This window comes from Panthera pardus, unplaced genomic scaffold, assembly GCF_024362965.1.
Source record: "Panthera pardus isolate Hobbes unplaced genomic scaffold, ASM2436296v1 HiC_scaffold_26, whole genome shotgun sequence".
NCBI lineage: Eukaryota > Metazoa > Chordata > Mammalia > Carnivora > Felidae > Panthera > Panthera pardus.
Genome location: NW_026526832.1, coordinates 28,263,376 through 28,288,182, shown reverse-complemented (window position 1 = coordinate 28,288,182; position 24,807 = coordinate 28,263,376). Strand labels below are relative to the sequence as shown.

At 38.9% G+C, this 24,807-nt stretch overlaps 2 long non-coding RNA genes across 2 annotated transcripts in view; one reads left to right on the top strand and one right to left on the bottom strand.

Moving 5' to 3' along the window:
* The window catches only part of LOC109268247 (uncharacterized), a 73,628-nt gene extending 51,260 nt beyond the window's left edge, over positions 1-22,368 (bottom strand). Inside the window, exon 1 of the long non-coding RNA XR_002080537.2 lies at positions 22,262-22,368. This is a non-coding gene — a long non-coding RNA (uncharacterized LOC109268247). The remainder of the gene's footprint in view (positions 1-22,261) is intronic.
* Positions 4,678-10,491, top strand: LOC109268242 (uncharacterized). The gene is made up of 2 exons (XR_002080536.2): positions 4,678-5,066; positions 10,009-10,491. It is a non-coding gene; the product is annotated as an uncharacterized LOC109268242 (long non-coding RNA).
* Positions 22,369-24,807: the final 2,439 nt, after the last annotated feature.

The following is a 24,807-nucleotide window of genomic DNA, read 5'->3' as shown; positions in this document are numbered from 1 at the left end:
TTGTGGATGGAAAATGTGCAGGTCTAGAACCCTGGCCTCTAGATTCCTAATTCTATGCTGTGTTCATAAATATCCCTTTATCTGTGTCTCATAAATGGCCAGAAATTGAAGTTACAAATATAATACTATGTATTTTGTTTACAATGAATCACACATTCACGTACTTCTCAAATGTCTCAAAATATAAATGGATAAATACACTGTAAACAAACTAAAGTGTATGTGCGTGTAGAGATACGGCACACACACAAACACACACTCGCACACAAACACTCGCCGTTCTAATTTTGAAGCTGAATCCTTTTTGAATCATTTGGAAATCCAATGAATGCTACCTCAGAGGTGTTCTCTTTGTGGGGTAATAAAACAATATTAAAATTTCTATAGCATGAAGTCTGGATTTTTAGTCATTTTGCCCCCATTTAAGTTAACACAACACAATTCTTGATCATTTAGAGAGGAAACACATAACAAATTAATAAAAGGTCAGAAAATTTTAACAATTTGAGTAGCAATCAAGCACTCAAATTATGTATCCGTTAGTAATTATGAGTAGGTGTCTGTAGACAGCAGCTTCCTGCCAATTCTCGAGATACTTAATCAGCTCACAAATTGGCTTTTTTTTTGGGGGGGGGTAACATGTTAAAAATGTATTAAAAAAACAGGACAAAAAAGGCATCTCTTCATAGGATTATTACCTAAAAGGACCTATAAGGGAATTCCTTGCTTCATGAACCATCACTTCTAGATGCTCAAGTAAATCACTGGTATTCAGAACACTGGAATCTATTTACTTTCCTTATTGATCAGACATCTCCGTGTTTCTTGTTTCTCTATGTAAAACTGCATCCAGGGATAATAAGTGATTTTTAATCACCTGGAATGTGTGAAATATTTTTTTCCAGCAAAAACTTTATTATTGATAGTACTATTCACGATGCATTACTATTCATACATCCCTCATATTTTCCTGATACATACTTTCCAACTTTACCCAGAGCCATCTTACTTTTAGCCCTGGATTACCAATTCCACAGTTTGCATGAAGTCTATGGAGGTGTAGTACAATTTGGGTCCAGAATGGTAGCAAATATTTATATACTGATAGATACATAAATATAAAGATATGTAGTATATATAGTGCCAATGTGACCTAGAGGGACTGTTAATTATCAAAATGAGGAGATGTCTAATGGCCTTTCAAGTGGAGGGCCAAACTCCCTTGTCTCTTGTTTAGTAACAACATGAGTTATGTCTGTTACCATCAGGGCAGGTGTGGAGAAGAACGTGACCAACAAATTAGCTGCTCTCACTTAGGACACTGGACAGTGCTGTATAATGGTTAAGGCTACAAACTGAAGCCCCAGCCAACAGGTTTGAATCCCAACTTGGCTGCTTGCCAGCTCTGAGACTGGTGAATGGTTTTGAACTGTATGTCTCAGCTTCTTTATCTGTAAAATGGGAATGATGCTAACATGTACTTCAAAGAGTTATTGGATAGACTGAATAAGGTAAGACATGGAAAGGTCCATCTGTCTGAACCATGTACATCTTGTGAAGGAAGTTAATTTTTATCCAAGAGATAAACTATCAGATAACAGCATATGGGCTTGGTCTTTTCTTTTCCATTTAGAAAGCGATGGAAAAATGTTAAAATAAATTCATACTGGGAACACATCACAAAGCACAGTCTCTATGGGACTATCTATCTCAATACCATCTCCCTCTCTGAAACCATAAAGGAGCTCAGATTAGAGGTGAAGCTGGGATTCTGAGCAATGACAGTCACTTTATGAGTCAAAATAAAATGAACTCAGATAAACTGGGTGTTGAAGGCACTTTCTGCCACTTCAATGCCATGTGGAATGGAACTCTAATTACGGGGGATAGAAGAAACCTATCACATCCCTGCTCATGCAGGAACACACACACACACTCCCCACATACATCATCATGACCCACACTATTTTAGCAGCTTTCCTTTTCTTGACACCTAGATGTTCTCATATAAATCTATTTACCAGACAGCCTCCCATTTAGAACATCCGATTTCTTTAAGGATCTTAATTCTTTATACCAGGCTATCCTATACACACACCCTCTCCATTTCTGAAAAACGCTACTTTTTTTTTTTTTTTTAAATCATGTTTCCTTTGGGGCTTACAAAGTCTAAGCACATGCAACTGATCACATAGCAACCTTATGGGGTAAACAATGTAGATAGTTACCCCACAAGACAAGCGAGGCAACTAGAGCTCAGAGAGCCATACCTTGACCTAGGTCAGTCAAGTGTTAGATTCCAGGAGTCTTGGGACTGAGTCTACACCCTCTGAAACCTGTGTTCCTGAGCTTCACCCCACAGTCTCCAAGGTAAAAAACGTGAGCTTGCATTAACTTCTTCAAACTTCTCTCTAACCCAGGAGTTTCCTCAAGCCTCCAGAAGGGACTCAGGAAAGCATGGATTCTGGCAAGAAGTCAATCAAGCAATGGTCAATTCACATCAAGAGGTGAGATACCTGGACAATGGTAACACCCTACTGGCATGCCTCTGCTCCAGGAAAACAGGTAAATAAACAAACAAATAGGTATTCAGGTTTGTTTTTTGTTGTTGTTGTTGTTTTCTAAAAAGAGAGAGGATATGAAACGAGAAAGATAATCTCAATTTATAATTCACTGCTTATGGTTCAAACCCCTCAGGCTAAGTTGACTGTCACGACTGCTTTCTTAACAAAATCTTGTTTTGCACCTTCCAGAATCAAAATAATCTTATCTTTCATTTCAGAAAAACAGGACACTTTGTTCCAACCAAATCTTTCTTTCTGATGCTTCAGAACACACTCTTTGTAACAGAGGGCCAAATTCCTAATTTTCAATCTCTTATTCCTCTCTTCCTCCCCACCTTGCTCCCTCCCTTCCACAACCCAGTGACCAGTCTCGACCAGATTCTACACAAGTTACGACATCTTGGGGATAAATGTATATATAGCTTTTTTTTTTTTTTTAAATCACTATGCCATCATTCATGTTCCTTTCTTCTCTATCTACAACCCTACCTTCAAATATCCACTGAGATGTTTCTTTTGATTCTTCAGAGGCCCTTGCCAATGTTCTCTCCTGGGAAAATAGAAGCTCAGTAACTTGGCAAGAGAGTTTGGCATCACTGAGATCTTCAAGGAATGGAAAGGTAAGGAAAAGAAGGGTAAGACTAATAGGCAACAAGTGACAAATAACAGGTCATATCAGAGTATGGTCAGTAGATTTTCTCAGTTCATTGACTGAAAATCAATGCTATAATGTTAATGGTCTCTCATGCCTCTCATGCCTCTTATGAGAGACTAACATCATAGCATGGATTTTTATGAATAAGCATAAATCAGTTAGTAGGATCTTGAAAGGGTGTGTGTGTGTGTGTGTGTGTGTGTGTGTGTAAATCACACTATTGACACTATAGGGCTTATACCTCTGTGTAGCAACACATTACTGAGGACCCATTCCTGCCTGGGGAATGTTTGAGCAGACTGCCTAGCATGACAAATGCAACCCAAATGTATCGTGAAGATAAGAAAAGCTCACAATGGCTGTGTCTAGGAAGGGCCCAGAAGACACTGAAAAACCTGCTTAGTGTTTTCCCCATGGCCCTATCACTGTAGGATCAGACAACAGTGCTCACACCTGCCTGACACTGGGTGATTTGCAAAACGCCCTTCTGCCCAGCAAGGTGGGGGCTGGTCACTCTTTGAATAGTCTGGGTCTGTGATGAGAGGCTGTCCCCAGGAGGCTGATTAATGTCCATGTTTACTTCTCACTCCAGCAGTTCTAGTTGATACAACCAAGAAACCAATGACACAAAACACCCACCTGTGAAGAAACCACAGCCCCTGCTTTGAACCCCCACATTGGGCTCACAGAGAGGGATGGCTGTTACCCCACTGATATTTGTCTGATTCGGATGCATAATGTCCTTCCCATCTGGAGGGGACCAACCCAACAAGAGCTGCCTGCATGTCTTGTACGCTTTGTGGGTCTCCATTCCCCAAAAGCAAATCTTCATTTGTGATTTATTAATTGCTTTAGAACATCAGCAAATGGAGGATTTGATGATGTAACAATAATTATTGAAATGTGCTGTTGGCTAAGCACATTCAGGATCAGATTGCTGTAGATTTGAATCCCACCTCTGGAATTTACCTACAATGAGACGAGGCAAGTCATGTTACCTCTGTAAGCCTCAGTCTCTAATATGCCCAGTACTCTCCCCACTGGAAGTCATGACTATCTGAGGATCGTGTGATTACTTAGAAAAGACAAAGATGTAGGTAGGACATTTCATGTTTGAGGACATTTCATTATCCTTGTGAATATAAGAGGTTCTACGGGAGAGAAGAATCTCACTGCTCATGTTCAAGACAGTCAATTTTGACCTATATTCATGTAAGCATCAGAAAGAGGCCCTTTCCTAAGTGTACACCATGTAAAGCATAAATGGTTATCTTTTCAATAGCCATGTATTATTTTATGGTATCTGTGTCTCTGACAATCACAGAAGCTTAGAAGTGGAGAATAATATTGTCCTTGTTTTTGAAAGCGTAAGCTAATCGAGTTGTATTTGTAAAATGGAAAACTAATTCCCTGATGAAAGCCCACAGGATAGGTCCCCCTTAATAGTAGAATGACTAACGTGATAATACACAGATGTGTGTGTCTCAGAGTAACTATCAAACTCTCAGGAGTCAATGGGAAGTAGGAGAGAATTCTAACGTGTCATAATCTCCCCTTACTATTGGAATGGGGACAATGGGCATCTCCTTTACCTGCTTCAGGTATACCTGAAGAGACTGCAGTTAGTAAAACCTTCCTTGCATCTCTGCATTACTCCATCTGCCCCTCCCCACTGAAGGAGGAATCAACTGTCTGGCAAATCTGGAAACAGGAACAGCCACCAAAGCAAACCTCACCTCATTCTCGTTGGGATATGCCTGTGTCTGGTCTCCGCTCCACCATGGGTTACAGGACTTTCCCCCTGAGAAGGAGACCTGCTATTTCAGAGAGACAATTTTACTAGACAGGTAACTCTATCTATTTTAGGGCTCAGTAGTATCAAACTATCACTGCTAAATGTGTAAGCCATTTTCTCACAGCCAACAGTTTTGAAGCTGGCATTTTGATCTCTATTTGTCTGCCTTGTCTATCTCTCAATCGATACAGAACTTGGGTGGGGACAAGAGGGACACTATTTTTTTAAATTGCCATAAAATCCAGCAAATATCATTCTATTCTGATTTAATATTAAAACTTTGTAAAGTTAATATGCGTCAAAACTTTTTTCATCTATTGGAGGGGGATGGTAAAATGACCTTATGTACAGTTATAGGATAAATTATAAAAACCCATACCATGCATTCTCAACAGGAGTGATATTACCTGCCTTCGGCATACATCACTCACGAATTTCACTGGTCACCTTGACTAGCAGCAGGGAACTGGTCATTGTAGCCTTGTTCTAGCTGGGAGGCTGCCCAAGGAAGGAAGTTATAGAGTTATGGGCAAAAGTTTCTTCCAGAAGTGGTTCAGAGAATTCCCAGTAATCACAAACAAAGTCCAAACCCTTTTAAGAGGCAGGAGTTGGTCTAATCTGAGGAAGCGGGAGTTTCAGCAGTGTGGTACAAAGGTAAGAGACAGGGCAAGACCAAGATTATGTTCAAGAAAGCTTTCCAAATGTCGAAAGGGAAATTTGAAGTGATGATGATACTGCCATCTGTGGGGAACACGTAGTGACCACACATCTCATCTAACCCAATCTTAGGAGCTCTTTAATCTTTGCCATATTCATGACAAGGACATGCCCAAGCTGACAGGGGTTCCCTGATCAGCTGAGCCTCAGGTGCTAAGCCTGATGAGTGGTGCTAGGCCATTGAGCTGTGGGGTGGTTTCTTATGCAACCATAGCTGATGTAGAAGTGTGTAAGTGATGAGAGTTACTAGTCTAACATTATAGAACTTGTGAGTAGCTGAGTCGAGATTCACAAGATGTTAACACTTCAAAGCCAGTTCATATAAGTTCTATATCCAGACACCGGACTAGTTAGGATGAAATGCATGTTTTGCCCTTGAAGTTTAGCTGGGATACAATACAGAGGTCTCACATGGACTCCAGAAATCCAGAAAAACCAAAACTTGGATTCTCAAGGGATTAATACTGTAATGTTAACATTAACACTGTAAGCTCAGTAAGGACAGAAATGTATCTGCCTTGTTCGTTGTTTTATCCTCAGCACCTAGTATAGTGTCTGCATAGATTAAGTGTCCAGTTGAATGAATTAATGAATGAATGACATCATTCACTATATAATTTCAAGTTAGTCCATCGGATATTCTTTCCTGCTTTGTCAAATATTAGTTGGCCATACATTTGTGGGTCCATTTCTGGGTTCTCTATTCTGTTCCATTGATCTGAGTGTCTGTTCTTGTGCCAGTACCATACTGTCTTGATGATTACAGCTTTGTAGTATAGCTGGAAGTCTGGGATTGTGATGCCTCCTGCTTTGGTTTTCTTTTTCAAGATCACTTTGGCTATTTGGGGTCTTTTCTGGTTCCATACCAATTTTAGGATTATTTGTTCTAGCTCTGTGAAGAATGCTGCTATTATTTTGATAGGGATTGCACTGAATATGTAGATTGCTTTGGGTAGTATTGACATTTCAACAATATTTGTTCTTCCTATCCAGGAGCATGGAACCGTTTTCCATTTTTTTGTGTCTTCTTCAATTTCTTTCATAAGCTTTCTATAGTTTTCAGTGTGTAGATTTTTCACCTCTTTGGTTAGATTTATTCCTAGGTATTTTATGGTTTTTGGTGCAACTGTAAATGGGATCAATTCCTTGTTTTCTCTTTCAGTTGCTTCATTGTTGGTGTATAGGAAAGTAACCAATTTCTGTGCATTGATTTTATATCCTGCAACTTTGCTGAATTCATGAATCAATTCCAGCAGCTTTTTGGTGGAATCTTTTGGGTTTTCCATATAGACTATCATGTCATCTGTGAAGAGTGAAAGTTTGATGTCCTCCTGGCCGATTTGGATGCCTTTTATTTCTTTGCGTTGTCTGATTGCAGAGGCTAACACTTCCAATACTATGTTGAATAACAGTGGCGAGAGTGGACATCCCTGTCTTGTTCCTGACCTTAGGGGGAAAGCTGTCTGTTTCTCCCCATTGAGGATGATATTAGCACTGGGTTGTTCATATACAGCTCTTATGTTCTCAAGGTATGCTCCTTCTATCCCTACTTTCTTGAGAGTTTTTATCAAGAAAGGATGCTGTATTTTGTCGAATGCTTTCTCTGCATCTATTGAGAGGATCATATGGTTCTTGTCCTTTCTTTTATTGATGTGATGAATCACATTAATTGTTTTGCAGATATTGAACCAGCCCTGCATCCCAGGTATAAATCCCACTTGGTCATGGTGAATAATTTTTTTAATGTATTGTTGGAGCTGGTTAGTATCTTGTTGAGGATTTTTGCATCCATGTTCATCAGGGAAATTGGTCTATACTTCTCCTTTGTAGTGGGCTCTCTGGTTTTGGAATCAAGATAATGCTGGCTTCATAGAAAGAGTTTGGAAGTTTTCCTTCCATTTCTATTTTTTGGAAGAGCTTCAAGAAAATAGGTGTTAACTCTTCCTTAAATGTTTGGTAGAATGCCCCTGGAAAGCTACCTGGCCCTGGACTCTTGTTTTTTGGCAGATTTTTGATTACTAATTTGATTTCCTTACTGGTTATGGGTCTGTTCAGAGTTCCTTTTTCTTCCCGTTTCAGTTTTGGTAGTGTATATGTTTCTAGGAATTTGTCCATTTCTTCCAGATTGCCCATTTTATTGGAATATAATTGCTCATAATATTCTCTTATTATTGTTTTTATTTCTGCTGTGTTGGTTGTGATCTCTCTTCTTTCATTCTTAATTTTATTTACTTTGGTCCTTTACTTTTTCTTTTTGATCAAACTGGCTAGTGGTTTATCAATTTTGTTAATTCTTTCAAAGAACCAGCTTCTGGTTTCATTGATCTGTTCTACTGTTTTGTTTTGTTTTGGGTTTTTGTTTTTGTTTTTTTTTTTTTTTTTTTGGTTTTTATAGCATTAATTTCTGCTCTAATCTTTATTATTTCCTGTCTTCTGCTGGTTTGGGGTTTTATTTGCTGTTCTTTTTCCAGCTCCTTAAGGCATAAGGTTAGTTTGGTCACTCAGTGAAAGGTGATAAGACCATTAAATTCAGGTACAATTTAATGAGAATTACAAATATTATCAGATTATTAAATGCTAAGACATTTCTCAAGAACCCTCCAGAAAAAATTAATCATTTGTAACGTCAGGTCCTCACTTTGGTGAAGTCCTTGGAAATGAAATTGCTCTTTCCCAGCAGACTGCTCTATAAATGCCAAGCTTACTGCCTGAATTCATTCTAGGTTATGCTGCCTGAAGATGATGAGATTGCTATGTTGGACTTCTTTGGAACAGATGGGAGGGTTGCTTCAAATAGTGTTTTCTTTTCCAATCTTTCATCAAACATTCTCTTGTCCCTATTTTTATACTGAGATCTAATTAGCATTTTATCTTTGATTTCAATTTCACAAAAGACATGAGAAAGGCCTTAACAAAGATTAAGTGAAATTGTGATTTATTTTTATGTTTTGTATTTCCTTTTTATGTGCTCCATTCCCTGCTGCCCCTGACAAGTTCTAAGAGTTGAAATAACTCTATGGTGGGTTTTGCAGCTAAGTAACTCTTTGATCTTAGGCCAGTCATTCAACATACCTGGGCTTCAACTTGCTAAATTTCTAATTTGAATAATAAAAATGCTGTGTGGAATTAAATTTGAGGTCCTTTTCTTCTCTGAAGGATTTATGATTCCATGTGTGAGGGGCCACTAGGTAGAATGAATTACTGTGCTGTGAATCAACCTTGCCTTGAGGTTGAATGATCATAATTGGATTATCATTGAAGAAACGTCATGAATCAGGCACTGCTCTGGAAAGGCAGCAAGATAGACACACAGTGAGGATTCATATGGATTTGGAGGAATATCTAAGAAAGAACAAGGGGTCCAAATATTGCTATTTCTCTTGAGTCAGAAAGCAGCCTGATAGCATTTCGAGACTGGCATGTTCTAAAAGGTCCCAGAGAGCTAAGCTCTTTCAGTTTGCTTAGAACAAAGGTAAACTCAGAGTATCTTCACAAATGTGGATTCTTTGTAAGGACATGAAGAGAGAGGGGAAAAAAAGATATTCTTTCAGCAGTGATATAGCCATGCCCCAAAGGCAACCAGAATGTCACGATATATTCGTAACTCTGGCATCACGGTCTCCAATGATCTGCAAGTTTAGACAGAGTGCAGAGAGAAAATATATTAGAGCATCTATTTATGTTTTTTAGTTTACTATTTATCTTTTTAAACTTTGAATGGTTTTCTGATAACACATATCATAAATAAGGATAGACATCTAAGTCATATACACATAAAAATATATTATTAACTGTATGTGGCAGAGAGACTCATGCTTGCCAAATAGCTACCTTACATTTCCCAGCCCTGTGTAATTAAATGGATTTATCTGGAAACTCTTGGAAAACAAAATTTGAGCAGAAGTGACATGTGTCATTTCCCTGTTGAAGCCATGTAAACCTCACCATAATTCTCCAGTCTCCCTTGCCTCTGGCTGTAACTGAGGAGTCTGCATGTTCTAGATGCGTGTAACTATAAAGTGGTACATCCATCTATCAGCCTGGGTCTCTGAGTAACTACATACAGCGGAGCTCCCACTGGCACTGGAGAAGAAATGTATATAAGAAATAAAATACTGTTAGTTTAAGCTACTGAGATATTGGAGTTATTTGTTACTGCAGAAAAGCATAACTTTTCCTGACTAATAAAGGATGCCTACTCCCATCTTGGGGGGGGGGGATAGAGTGAAAAATTTATATAATTTGTTTACTTTTGTTTTTGCTAACACTGTCTTTAGGTTTCCCAAGTGATGCAACCTGACGAGTTCTCCAATCTGTAGATGCCACTCATCCTTACTGCAATTAACTGCGGTCGAGGTACCAGGCTCATGAAATGAGAAAAGTCCTTTTTGTGATCACTTCGGCCATTAGGGGGAGGGACTTTTGGGAAGGGACATGTTACTTCAGGAATTTTCAATTGAACACGATTCATCAGTTTCACACAGAGACATCAAGTCCAGGAAGAGAAGCTAACAAATAATCTTGCACTCAAGGACCTTATCTTTGTCAACTCTGTGGTCCAATTTCTCATAGATCTTAATCAGCAGAAGGCCTTTAATAAGTGATTTGTGAATGAATGGAAAGTCTGGATGAAGAAATATAAGCTGGAATCAGTGGCTTTCGCAAGAGGAAGGTGGCAGTGTATTAAGTACGAGGGAACTGTCTTTGGCAGAAGGCCAAACCTTTGGGAGTGAGGTCTTCTTAATGAAAAATTCTGCAAACCTGTTTCAATTCACACATTCATTCAACAAATAGTTATTGGGTGCCCTTTAATGTTCTCAGGTCACCTTCCCAAAATAACTGCAATGAAAATGTTTTCCACTTTTTCCTCTTCATCTAGAAAGATCTATTTTAAACGGTGGGATTGTGGATTTGAGCACTGCTTTTTGAACACAGTCACGAATCCAGGCATTTGGTCCAGGCAGTGCCGGGAGGAGAATGGGTAATGATTTTAACAGAGCCTGCTGCAAACGCCTACTCGTTCTTCCACAAGCAACTAATCTTAGGTCTCAGCAATGCAATATCCCAGTGAATAGAGGGATGAAATGGACTAAGAGGTGAAATGCTGCCAACAACAGAAGCCAGAAGTACCTCACTCTTCAAGGATCTCTCACTGGTGTCAGCTTGGGTCAGAATGGTGCTGCAGTGGGCTGGTGCTGGGTGCTACTCTGACCTCTTTGCCAGGGACCAGGATGAGAGCTGGTGCTGATAGCTCTTAACGTAATGCCTGGGCAATTTCCTTTTGAATAGAAAAGGAAATGGGTGAAAATGCTCTCATATGTGCTTTTAGTAATGATGTGCAGAGAATTTTAAACAAGACTGTAAAGGTTTAACTTTAATAATTCATCAATCAAGACACCAACTACATGCTTGGCAGTAGGTAAAGACCCAAGCGAAATCAACACAGGACCCTGTCTTTAAAAGCTTTATATTTTTACTGATGGTTACCAAAGAAAATGATCAATGGATAAAAAGAATCCAGAACAGAAAAATGGTATCAGTATTGATGAGCAGAAGAGTATAGCAGACAGGAAGGCAGACTGTGGAGGAAAGTGGCTGAGTAGCCTGGGTTCAAATCTCAGCTCCAGCACTTAATAACAAAATAGACCGAGGCAGTTTATTTAACCTTTGTGCAATTTTCTCATTTAAACTATGAGAATAATATGAGTACTTCAAATTAGAACAGATGAAGTGTTTAGAAATGTGAGTAGCATGTGGTTAGGAATGACTGTTAGCTATTATTAGGGCAATTGAGATGTAGAGGGATATTATTTTGGTTGATTATTTTTTCTCATCAAATAGTCTTCCTGTATCATTATCTTCTTGTTAGAATTTGGTTAATCTGAGGAACTTTACTGAATTAACATAATCTGTTATGGTACATCAAGACCACTGGTCTGGAATTCTGGCAGCAGGGATTCACTATCTCCATGGCCTCCAGATAGATGAAGGGTTGTCCCAATGCTTAGCTCTCTCCTGGGATCACAAATTGTTCTTTTGAGAAAGAAAGAAGAAAGAAAGAAAGAAAGAAAGAAAGAAAGAAAGAAAGAAAGAAAGAAAAAAGGGAAAGGGTTTCTTTAATGAAAGGCTAAAACCTTCATTATGCACCTCCTTCTATCCTCTTCAACCAAAATTGCCTCTCTTCTCTCCACTGATCTAAATTCTGTATGTCTCAGAATCCAGGGGTCTATGCAGGATCTATATTTAGGGATGAGGTGGAAAAAAGGAGTGAATTTTTGAGTTATGAATTATCTCAGTGAATCTCTATATGTCCCAAACCCTTCTGAGAGTTTTAGTTAGAAGTGAAAATCTGGTCCATTCAGAGCATACAGCCTCTCTATGTCCCGAAGATTCTTTCTGATGATAGATTTATCACTGGTTCAGCTTCTTCATTGGCCAGATCAGCCTCAAGAGGAATTGTTAATGAAGGCTGTCTGTGTCCCTGAGCTAGCCCTGCCTATCACCTACTTCTTTGTGTTAGGGCTTTTGATTATTCACCAACTTATGTGACCAAGGCTTGCTCACCTGACGCAGTTCACTCATACTGATGATGGCCACCACATCCCAGTGTCTATTGTCTTATTTGTTAGCATCATTGGTCAGGATGACTCCATCCTTCATGTAAACCCTTCATAGTAAACCAGTGCACTGTCTCCTCTATTTGACCTGCTGCTTGAAGGTCAGTGGAATAATCTCTCTTTAGATTTCTCTGACTTCATTTAACAACTCATCTGATAAGGTTGGGACAATCTCCCCTTTGGTTAACTCGAAGCCAATTGATTGGGGACCTTAATTACATCTTCAAAATCCCTTGAACTTTGCCATGTAAAGTACGCTACTGATGGGAGTGATAAACCTTCATACTCACACATCCTGCCCATATTCAAAGGGAAAGGATTATACAGGGCAGGAATCTTGGGGGCCATTTGAGATTTCTGCTTACAACAGTTTGGAAAGATCTTTAAACAAGTATGAAGATCCAGCACATTTTTCCATTTCATTCTCATGAATACTTTTTTTCAGTTTTTCACTTAACCATGCAAATTATAGTAGGCCTGGCATGTGGACTAAATTAAAGCCTAGTTTGCACTGTTGCCAACCACAGCCATAAAATGGAGTCTAGTCTGGGACGCAGGAGATTTATGTTTTAGTCACATCCCTACACGCTGAGATGCAGAGTATTCTCAGGGGATAGGCTGTATCTCACTGAATTTCCATTTCTTCCTACTTGTTGGACACACTATTACCAGTTATTCTTCCAGCTCTTAGGTTCTTTGGTTTAATAATCTCTATGTCCTGAGGTATAACTGTTTGATGACAAATCCATGATGAAAAGTAGAGTAAGTGGGAGAGGGTAAGATGAGCCAAAGACCATCAAAGATAAGAGAAACAAATAGAAGATGAAAAGCCTGGAGTCAACTCCTCAGCATTGTCCAGAAAAGGCAGGTTCTTCTTAGGCTTTAGGAACCTTGGTCCTCCCCAGAAAGGTCTTGTGAACATCTCAGGAAGCCAGGGGAATATATAGGTACTCCCAGGCCACAGACTTGCCCTTTAAGCCTGAAGCCAAAACAACATTTTTCCTGCTAGTATCTGAACTGAGAATGTGAATGTTAGCTTTGCCATTTTCATGGTTAAATGGTTTTATGCTGGGAACTTTGAAGCTAGAGGTTTGCATAAATCAAATTTAAAGACAGATTAGATATCCCCAACTCCCATATGTACAAACCTCAATCTTCAATTTTCAAAGGGCAGTAAAATTTCTTAATCAGCCCACATATCTCCATGGTTGGAACAGTTCCCACAAATATGACAGCAAGAGTTTTCTATCAAAGCTGAATCTGTCTGGGGGACGATCAGTTTGCAGGCTTTCCTTCAAGTGTGGCCAAGCTTCAGTTAGGATAAATGGCAGGGGTTGGCCCTGGGATGGGTGGCCGTGTGATACAAGGGTAATTGGATATGGCTGCTCCAAGCCTGAGATGGATTTAACAGACTAAGAGCTCTGGAGGCAGCAAACCTGACTCAGAAGTTGGCTGTGACTTTATGAGCCCTGGGACTTATTAACTGACCAGTTTTTCCCTCTATAAAACAAGGAATAATTATAACTACAAATTGCATGGCCTTACAGTCATGGGGTCACTATTGCCCAAGGCTGACCCTCAGCCCTGCATGTTCTAATTACTCATTAGGGTTGCCATGTTCTTGAATAACCACTGAGGTCAATAAAGTAAAAGTTAATAATCACTGAAGCCAGTCTGTGATGTGGCAAGCACTGTCTTAAGCACTTTGTATATGTTTTCTTTTATACATAACCACATGTTATAGACTGAATTGTGTCTTCCCCCAAATTCGTATGCTGCAGCTTTAATTCCCAATGTGAATATTTAGAGACAGAGCCTTTAAGAAGGCAAATAAAGTTATAGGAGGTCACGAGGTGGGTCCCTGATCCAGGAGTACTAGTGTCCTTATAAGAGGAAGAGACACCAGGAACATGCACACATAGAGGAAAGGCCATGTGAAAACATGGTAAAACACAACCATCTATAAGCCTGGAAGAGAGCTCTCAGCAGAAACCACCTGCCAATACCTTGATCTTGGACTTCCAGCTCCAGAACTATGAGGAAATCATTTCTGTTGTTTAAGCCCCTCAGTGTGTTGTGCTTTGCTGTGGCACCCCTTATCTAACTAACACAACCTTCTAAGATAGGTGACATTTCTATTTTACAGAATTGATTGGGGCTTAGACAGGTGAAGTTAATGGTTTCTCATAACACAACTCATGGCCACTTTACGAATGTATACAGGTAGAGGCAAGACACATGCCTCTTTTTGTACACGGAAACCACACACTGCATACCTCCTTCAACTTTCAGCCCAGGGTCTGGAACATAGAAATAATTTCATCAACAAGAAATGAAGTATTCCTGATTCAACTTTTTGATCAAATTCCTCTACACTTAGGTTTATGTGGTTGGCAGCCAGCTCCTGGTAGCTTCACAAAGAACATGTGTGAAGAAATTCCCATTAACGTTGTCTAGATTTTGTTCAGAAAAGTTCTTTCTGTATATTCTGTTTATTTTTATTTTATTATTTTTTTAATGTTTATTTATTTTTGGAGGGAGAGAGACCGTGAGCAGGGGAAGGGGCAGAGAGAGAGGGAGACATAGAATCTGAAGCAGGCTCTAGGCTCCGAGCTGTCAGCACAGAGCCCGACATGGGGCTCGGGCCCACAAGCCGCAAGATCATGACCTGAGCTGAAGTCGGATGCCTAACCGACTGAGCCAACCAGGTGCCCCTCTGTATATTCTGTTTAAATCAACACTTGGCTTAATAGTTTTCCAAAGACTTTTTTTTTATATAAGCAAAACAAGGAGGATGTTCCAAAACTTTCTAAGAAAAAAATCCTCTGGATTCAGGGTCTGCTTTTCTCTTCTTTGCAAAGGACAGACATTACAAAGGGGTAAGGAACTGAAGGACGTGTTTGTCCCTTCCTCCCCCATTATAGGGGCAATCAAATACATGACCACAGGGTGTACTAAGGCCTAAAACAATTGATAGCACTTGGGCACTAATCACTTTATATTTTCATGTCACTCTGCTGTACCAGAGACAGTTGTATCCATCCTTAGGTTTCAGGCAAAAGTTATAGAGGTCTAGGAATGCTTAACTTACCCTAGCAGTCTCTCCTCCCTTAGTTTTCTACCATATCATACAAAAGAAGATTCTGCTTATTGAAAGATTTCCTCACATTTGAGAAAAGCATTTTAAATAAGCTCTGGTTTGGGGTTTCTAACATTTCCCTGTTTATGCTGCAAACAATTTTGAGAAAAATCCTTTAGACTTAATATCAAGTTGCCCTTCATTGCCTTGTTGATTTTGTTTTTTTTTTTTCTTTTTAGAGGGAATGGTTAGCATTCAACACATGGATCTCTAAAGAAACTTTGTAGGGGCACCTGGGTGGCTCAGTTGGTTAAGCATCCGACTTCAGCTCAGGTCATGATCTCATGGTTCACAAGTTCAAGCCCCATATCGTGCTCTGTGTTGACAGCTCAGAGCCTGAAGCCTGCTTTGGATTCTGTTTCTCTCTCTCTCTGCCCCTCCTCTGCTCATGTGCTCTCTGTCTCTCTCTCTTAAAAATAAATAAATATTTAAAAAAATGAATTAAAAAAAAAAAACTTTGTGCAATCATGGCCAGGACTTAACTTCTTTTGCTTGATTGGGGAAAGAAAATGCAGAAAAGTTGACTGTTGGGAGGCCATGTGTTCCAAACACTTTGAGATGACTTAAGAGTTCCCCCTTCAAAAGTCTATCTTTAAATCACGATGGGAAAACCATTTATCAGAAATACCAATGTGCTATATGCTCAGGCTTGAGTTCCTAGAAAAATTGGAACAATAAATCATCTTTTTTTTCCTATAGAGTCTATCAAAACTCCCATATAAATCATGCCATGTTTAAAAATTATATGTGTAATGAGGTATTCTGAAAATGGCAGTTCAAACTCAGATCTCTTAGTTATAAAGCTAAAATACCACTAACACAACCAAGTGATGTATCTGTTCATTGTATCTTCCTTAAAATGTCACAATCTGATACATGCAGAATAAAAGGATCATTTTAAAAGGTGTATCACGTATAATTAATAATGAAAATATGCTAGAATAAGGATACAATTGAGTAATCTGCTCATTCTGTACCCTTTTCATACATGAGCAACCCAAGACTCTGAAAATTTAAGTAAGATGCTCAAGGTCGCACAACTAATCTGTGGGGGAATGATGCTCTAGTCCAGCTTCCTTGTTGCTGTAGTCCAGCTTCTTTATGCCTTTGGGTATCAGAGGTTTGGAGGGTCATAAATTCTCACTCCTTGTGACACCGAGTGCTCTGATATATAGCTTACTGATCTCTCTGGACATATCTTAGCCAAGCAAACCTAACCAATATGCTATATTTGACAAAAACACAGAAAGCATAAGAGATAAAACTATTTTTTCTACACAGTGTCTATAATACTGAAGATAGTTAAATCATAATAACTAGGGAGGCAGGACAATTGTACGTGGTTTGCTTTGATCATTTCCATGGTCTGTGTTGTAACATTTTAGGACAGTTCAAATGCAATAACAGCTGAAATAAAAATGCATTAATATGAAACCATTAACAATAATCCTGAAAATCTGGATTGTAAATATTAACTATAATTTTACTATGTTCAGAATTTTTCCCAAGGAAATGTAAGGGTCTAAAGATGAATAAGAAATAGTTCTTCCCATTGAGGAATGTCTGACCGAGGACATAAAAGAAATCTATAGAGAACTAAAATCAAACAGGAAAGGATACAGGCCATAGACTAGATGCGAGTTCAAGGTGATGGAAACATCAGAGAAGAATGTTATCAACATCGATTTACCTTATTCATGGCAAAACTACTCAATTTTCCAAAGAGCTTTTCAAGTGACTGATTTTGAAACTTTTTATTCTCCAAGCAACATATCCCCAGCTGGAGCAACACAATAAAAATAATTGATAACAGCTTTTCGGCACTGCAGTAAGAGTCCTGTATCATAAACTTACTTAATCCTCACAACTCTATGAGGTATGTGTTCCTAATAACCCCATTTTTAAAGAGGAGGAAATTGTGGCTTAGTGTAGTTTAGTAAATTGCCCAAATTTGCACAGTTATTAAGTAGGGAACAAAGATTTGAACTTAGGCAGTATGAATCCTACACCCACAGTCTAAGCCCCCCACTGTACACACCAGTACTAACAGTCACAAAAGATTTGAATAACTCGGTTGACTTTCTATATGTTGTTATTAAAAAACACAATAGTTGAAAATTAGTGGCAGCTCTCATGAATAATGGCCTTTGTTTTGGACAACTTGATTTGTAGACCGCTTTTCTAGCATAACTATGGTAGCAATTATTGACTATTTGATGTTCTATGAATGTATAATAATAAAAATGTAAAATATGCATATAAGAACTGATTTTGTTCCTATTATCTGGTTTAAAATAGATGAACATATGTCTGGATCATTCAAAAGTGATAGCCTATCACTAAGAAATGTATTTCAAATAAAGATAAAGCATTTTCTGATACTTTTACCTCATGGGAGAAATTTCTATTGACCCTGCACTCCTTCGTAGTCTGAAGATATAAGTTCCAAATGAGTAACATCAGCTGAGGGTCTTTATTTGAGCTTCTGAAGCTCAAAATGATATGATCAAAAATGTCTCCAAGTATTGCCAAATGTTATGATTCCTGTTCATAGACAAAAGTCAAAGGAAAATCCATAAAACTGAGTAAATAATCTCATGTTGTTACTGACAGCTTTCTCCACACTGAGCTATTTAGGTATTAAGTGTAACAACGGAGAGTCATAGAAATATAGAGATTCTGTGTCTTCGGTTACATTGTGACCTAGAGAACAATGACCCTACTCATACTTACAAACATACATATTTATTGGGCAAGAATTGGCCTGCAGTTATACTGCTATAATCTCTACTTTACATATGAGATTACTGAGGCAAAGAGAGGTGATGTGACATGTGCCAGACCACTCAAGTGTGCGTTTGTGTGTGTGCCGGTGTGTGTGTGTGTGTGCGCGCATGTGCATGAGTTGCACAGTGAGGAGAACGGAGGAGAAGGCAGAATGCAATATCTGGATTTCTAACGAAATGTTTGTTTTTCCTTTTTTTAAATTTATTTCCTTGGAGACACACATATTTATGGTCCACAATGTTGCAGCTGTAAAATATGGCCTAGTCTGCTCCTCTCGTTGAAAGATGAGTTAATACAATGGGACATACAAAATCTGAATGAAACATCTCCATGACAAGGTCACAGTGATATATACAAGTTAATTACAGCTGAGCCATCAGATAAATGCTACTGTCTCCTAAGTTTCTGTAAGATCCCCCTAAGAACTAGATTTCTCTTTAGCAGGACTGCCTTCACTCTCCCATGATGACTGGACCCTTGAGGTCCTCTGACAAAGAGAGGTGTACCTATATTGCAACGCTTCTCAACAGCTGGACTATGGACATTTTGGACTGGGTAACTGTTCGTGGTGGGAGACTTTATTGCACATTGAAGGAGATTTAACCATTATCTGGCCAGTTTTCACCAGATGTCAGTTGTGATGATCAAAAATGTCCCCAGGTATTGCCAAATGTTCCCAGGCATGATGGGGTAGGGGGAATCAGCCATGTTGAAAACCTACTTCACCACAATACGATTTTAAAAGTTGAGCTATGGTTCCCATTAATAGTCATAGCTATGCAACCTCAGGCTGGATTACCATTGGCTGAATCATACTTTCAATCTAATATCTATAGAGCATTGAACAGGTATTAGATATGGTGTACATTCATATGTTGTGTCTTGCCCTTGAAGAACATTTTACATAAGTACATAAACTTCATCACCAATAATGAATGTTGTTTTTACAAGTTTGTAATCTACATGAATGTAGGTAATTTTTTCACCGCATTAAGTCTTAATTTTTACTCTATATTACAAGGATTTTTTTCATGTTTTGATGTGGCCTATATAACCTTTATTTTATGAGCCATCTCATGATACTCCATTAGACAATGATTAACGTCTGCTCTATTTTAAAATATCGATCATGGTTCCAATCATTCACTATCGTAAGTAATACCTCAGTGAACACATTCATATTCGTGTCTCTTTGAGAATAGTCCCAGAGCTAATTAGTAGGCCAAAGTGTGAAGATATTTAATAATATGTGATGCAGAGTACTGTGAGGTTTCTAAGGAATATAAAAGCTCTGAGTTCAACATAAGCATCACATGGAAACACTGGTTTTCCTGCACCTTCTAAAGCACTGTTAATAACCATGTTGAGTACTTACTATGACAGTGCCCTGTTTAAGTACTTTTAATGTGTTGCTCATTGATACTCATCCTAATCAGATATAGTGGGTATTGTTATTAGCCCTACTTTACAGAAAAGAAAACTTAGCAAGCAGAAGGTTAACTATCTTGCTCGAGTTTACACAGCTAGCTTGTGGCAGAACTGAGATTTAAACCCAGTCTGGTTCTAAAACCTTTGATCTCAGGGGTGCCTGGGTGGCTCAGTAGGCTGAGTGTCCAACTTCGGGTCAGGTCATGATCTCAGCATTTCGGATTTCGAGTCCCACGTTGGGCTCTGTGCTGACAGCTCAGAGCCTAAAGCCTGCTTGGTATTCTGTGTCTTCCTCTTTCTTTGCCCCTTCCCTGCTCGTGCTGTCTCTCCCTCTCTCTCAAACTAAATAAACCATGAAAAAAATTTAAAACCTTTGGTCTTAAATGTTCTGCTATAGAAAGATCCCCACACTGCTCTCTACATTTTGCTCACAGGAAGACTATGCAGACAGGATGGCAAGATCCTTAAAAATTAAGGTTTCAATCTATAAAATTAACATGTAATGAATGAAATAAAACTTATGTAAATACCAATGTGAAGGTAATGTCAATAGATATTAACGTATGATTTAGGTATTGTAAGATCCTAGATATGAAGCTCAGATTCCTAATCCCAGATTTAGTTCAATAGTACGGAACAGAAAAAAAGTCTCCTTACGATCACTGTTGGGCTTTTGCTCTGGGATAGATGTGTACATTAAAACTTATCCTTTCACTTTAAAATGTTTCTAAAATTTCTAAATTCATTTTCTTAATATTTTATATAAAGATGAGTTAATAACAATCTAAAAAATTAAAGCCAATATTGTCATATATACTATCATTGCCCAAGTTGACTCATATATAATCTTAGAACCTGGGTTTATTCACACATTTTATCACATTTACACTAAACCATAAGCTTCATGAATGTGGAAACTTTCTCATGTTTATTATTCTTTCTCCAGTACACTTTACACCAGCCCTGGTACATAGTGGCTACCAAGCAAAAGTTTTTTTGAGTGAATCGATGAGTCCTTGTCCTATGCCTACATGATGTGCTTACTGAGGGATACACCCATGAAGAATGTTCCATCTTCACTCTCAAAAGTCTTATAGTTTAAAAGGAATAAGTATGCAAAAAATGAGCACAAAGTATTGTGGAATATATTAAAATAGAATATGATAATACACAAGGTTCCAAGTAGTACAGAACGTGGGATGATATACTGGGAAGAAAGGATTAATCAACATTGCAGAGCTTAGGCCTGGATGGGAGTTGAAATGAAGAAAAAGTTTCCTGAGTTGTCAAGGAAATACACGGAGGATGTGGCCTGGAGATGGAAGGCAATGGATAAATTCATGGAAGCATGAGATAGAATGGTGTGTTCTGAGAATTCTAAGTAGTCCACTCTTACAACCAAATACATGGCAAAAAAAAAAAAAAAAAAAAAAAAGATAGAGTACTATATGGATTAAAACATGACTTGTCTAATCAATGGCATCAGGAAGAGAGCAGGTTGTAAAATTTCATAAATCAGTGAGGAACCTATTTCATTCTTTAATTTGCAAATATTCATTGAGCGTCTACGGTTGAAGGCACAAGCCTAGACCCTGCGGAAACATGACTCTTGGGGAGCAAGACAAACGGTATTCTATTTGCATGGAGGTTAATTTCTAGGAGATGGAGACAGACAAGACAATGAACAGGTAAAGAAAAGTTTACAGTAATTTTCGGTAGTCAAAAGGACAATGATGAAAACGAAACAATGATATGTAAGAAGACAGGATTCTTCTTTAAATTGGGTTATATGAGGCCTTCTGAGAGGTAACATTTGAACGGATCTCGTTATTTGGAAAGAACCAGGTACACAAAGATCTAAGGACACATGGTTCTAGGTAAAGACAACAAAAAGTGCAAAGCTGAAATTAAAGGTAAGGTTGAGCTTGGCATATTTGAGAAAAAAACAGAAGAGAGGGTACCCGAATTTTAGTCAGCAGAGAGAGGGAAGAAAGGTAGTAAATGAGTTCAGGAAGGCAGTCAGGAATGAGTTCAGTTTTAGGCCTTAGTACGGTATTTGAATTTCTTTTTCTAAGTGTTCCTAAAAGTCACTGAAAGGCTTTACACAGGAGACTGCACCATATAGAACAGATGTAATGCGTAGTACCAAAATCAGAGAGACCAGTTAGGACATGATTTCCAGTAGTCCATAAGAGATGATGGCGGCCTGGCAGGATGGAGATAATAGATTTGGCGAGTGGCGGCACCATTTCGTGGGACTGATCAGTACTACTGACCGTAGGCAAATGCTTATTTGCAGGACTGTTCTGGTCAATTAGTTACAGATAGATTCTTCAGAGAAAGCCGGTTTACTCATTGTCTCCCTTTTTTCTCCCCCCAGCACTGAAATGCCAGGCAACTATGCTCTCTGAGAGAATCATCTTCTCTGTGACCTGGTTCTGCCTTAGGCAAGAGAAGCTGACTCTCAGAATCTTACAGAAACAATTACACTCACAGAGGCTCTGGATTTTGCATTTCTACAAGACTTGGTTTGACTATATGGCATAGGGTAGTGCTTACCTCAGGGTCCTGGTGGAGCGCCCGGCATACTGATTAGGACACTTTGCAGTGATTCGGCATCTCCTCCAGCCTCTTACAGGCCTCTGTCTTTGGAACACCTGCAGACTTTGGTTTAGAAAAGCACAGTGATTAGCCCCCAGTGTCCTTTTCAGGCAGAGCTTTACTTAATTAACCCTCTCGTAATGTTTGCCTTATAATATTGGCCTGATCCTCACTCCTCTCGACTCAGAGGAGACGGTAAATGAGGAGACAACAGTGCTTTGAGACCTCCCTGTGGCCATTTCTTCATGCAGGCCTACAGGGCTCTTCCTAATCTTCGCAATCCCTGAGAATCCAATTTCCATGACATGTCCCTGGAAATCCTTCGTAGTCCCAAAATAGCTTACCATTTCTCAGAAAAATCTAAAACATTGGTTATTCTATTTTTAAAAACTTTTTACCGTAACATACAATACATGCATACAAAAAAAAAAAAAAAAAACCCACACAAAATGCATTGCTTAGTCAGTTATTAGAAGGTATACCCAAACCAACCCACCAAGCACAACTCAGGTCAAGAAAGAGCACTTTGTCAGCTAACACAGGAGTCTCTTCATATACCCTGACCCAAACATTACCACTAATCCCATCTTTATAATCACTTCTTTATAGTTCTATTTCCCAAGTGTGCGTCCTTATGGTCCATAGTTCAATCTCCCAGTTTAAAAATGTGTCATGTCTTTTAAGTCTATTTTAATCTACAGGTTCCCTCTACATCTCTTTCATTTCCTTGTATCTGGTGAAAAAAACGGGGTCATTTTGCTTGTAGAGTTTCTCACCATCAAGGTTTTGCTGATTACATACTCCTGGTAGAGTTCAACATCTTCTGCCCTCTGCATTTCTTGCAAATTAGCAGCTGAATCCAGAAGACTGATACATTTCACGTTCAATCACTTTGGCAAGACTAGAGGTGGCATAATGCTGTTTTGTCATGAGGCACAACATGTGTGTGTGGTCCCTCTTTTTATTTTGAAGTTTATTTATTTATTTTTGAGAGAGAGAGCACGAGTGGATGAGGGGCAGAGAGACAGGGAAAAAGAGAATCCCAAGCACACTGTCAGCACAGAGACTGACTCAGGGCTCCATCTCACCAACCCTGAGATCATGACTTGAGCCAAAATCAAGAGTCGGAAGCTTAGCCCACTGAGCCACCCAGATGCCCCGGTTTTCACTATGATATCAGCGAATGTTGATGCTTGTACCTGAATCAATTAGTTCATCGGGGCTTGCAAAATACTGATATTCTAACTCTGGCATTTCTTTTCCATTTATTAGTAGGATTACTTTTATAAACAGAAAATGTTTCATATGTTTTTTGTGTACTTTAGTGGCACAGTTCATGTATAGAAGGTAGAATAAATATTTGATTATTTCTTTCAACTTTTAGAAAGAGGTGGGGTTCAGGGTATTGCTTCACAGGGCTCCTCCTGTCTTGTCTCATGCAGTTCACAGATACAGCAGTCTCCTTTCTGAGACTGCCTGGTTTTGTCCCCCCCACCCCGCCTTTATTTAGAATTCTTCTGCCTTTCCCTCTTCTATTTCTAACCTGCTCAACACTGAATCTTCTCTTAAGCAGTTTCTACTCAGTGTGGGGCCCTGTCCTGGAAGGGAGCATTTGGTGACTTAGTTTTAAAATTTTTATGGCAGCTGGACTGCAACAGCCCCTTCAGGCATAACTATAGACTCTGCTACTGGAGAGGACAGACCTACACACAACTTCCACTGCTGCCCTCAGATCGGTTCACAGCATTTTAAGGCAAATGCCTATTGGCTAGTTTGAGATTCTAGTCTCAGGGTCCCTCTGATACCTTGTTGCTTCTCTCTGCTGATGTCAACACAGATACGGATGCTACTCAGGTCCGAAACTGTCCCTGGCTTGTCCTCACATGCTTGTACTTGGGGATTCATGGAGATACCTGTCACTTAGTTTTGTCGTAAATGTTGTCCATGGTTTCAGTTTTGCTATCTAGTTTTTAGGTTGGTTTCATGTGGGTATTCAGAAGGATTAATAGACAAACAGAAAAGCTATGTCTCTGCTACAGCCATCTTCTCAGAACTCCCTCCAATTAGTCTAAGTTTTAGTTCATACCCAAGCATCACTGCTGAAGTTCTAGATATGTTAGATTGGTGAATGCCAAATATGTAAACTTGATATTCCACATGTCTCAAAAGTCATCATGATACTCTCTTTAAAAATTCCTCCAATAATAATTCAATTAGTCAACCAATAACTAATCAGTACTCATACTATGCGTGATGTAGAACCATTGGGTATTTAAGATGGAAGAAAACAAAGTAACTTATTTATTAATTCATTTATTTATGCATTCTTCCATCAAACATATGTGACTAATTACAGACAACATACTGTGACCTAGGACAAGGCTCAACTTTTTCACTATGATAGAAATAGTCCCTTCGGCACATATGTCGTTAAGTGCATCCGCTGTGTCATCTTTTATGCTGTGTCCTGCTCTAGGGTCACAGTGAATGTAGAAACTCTGTGG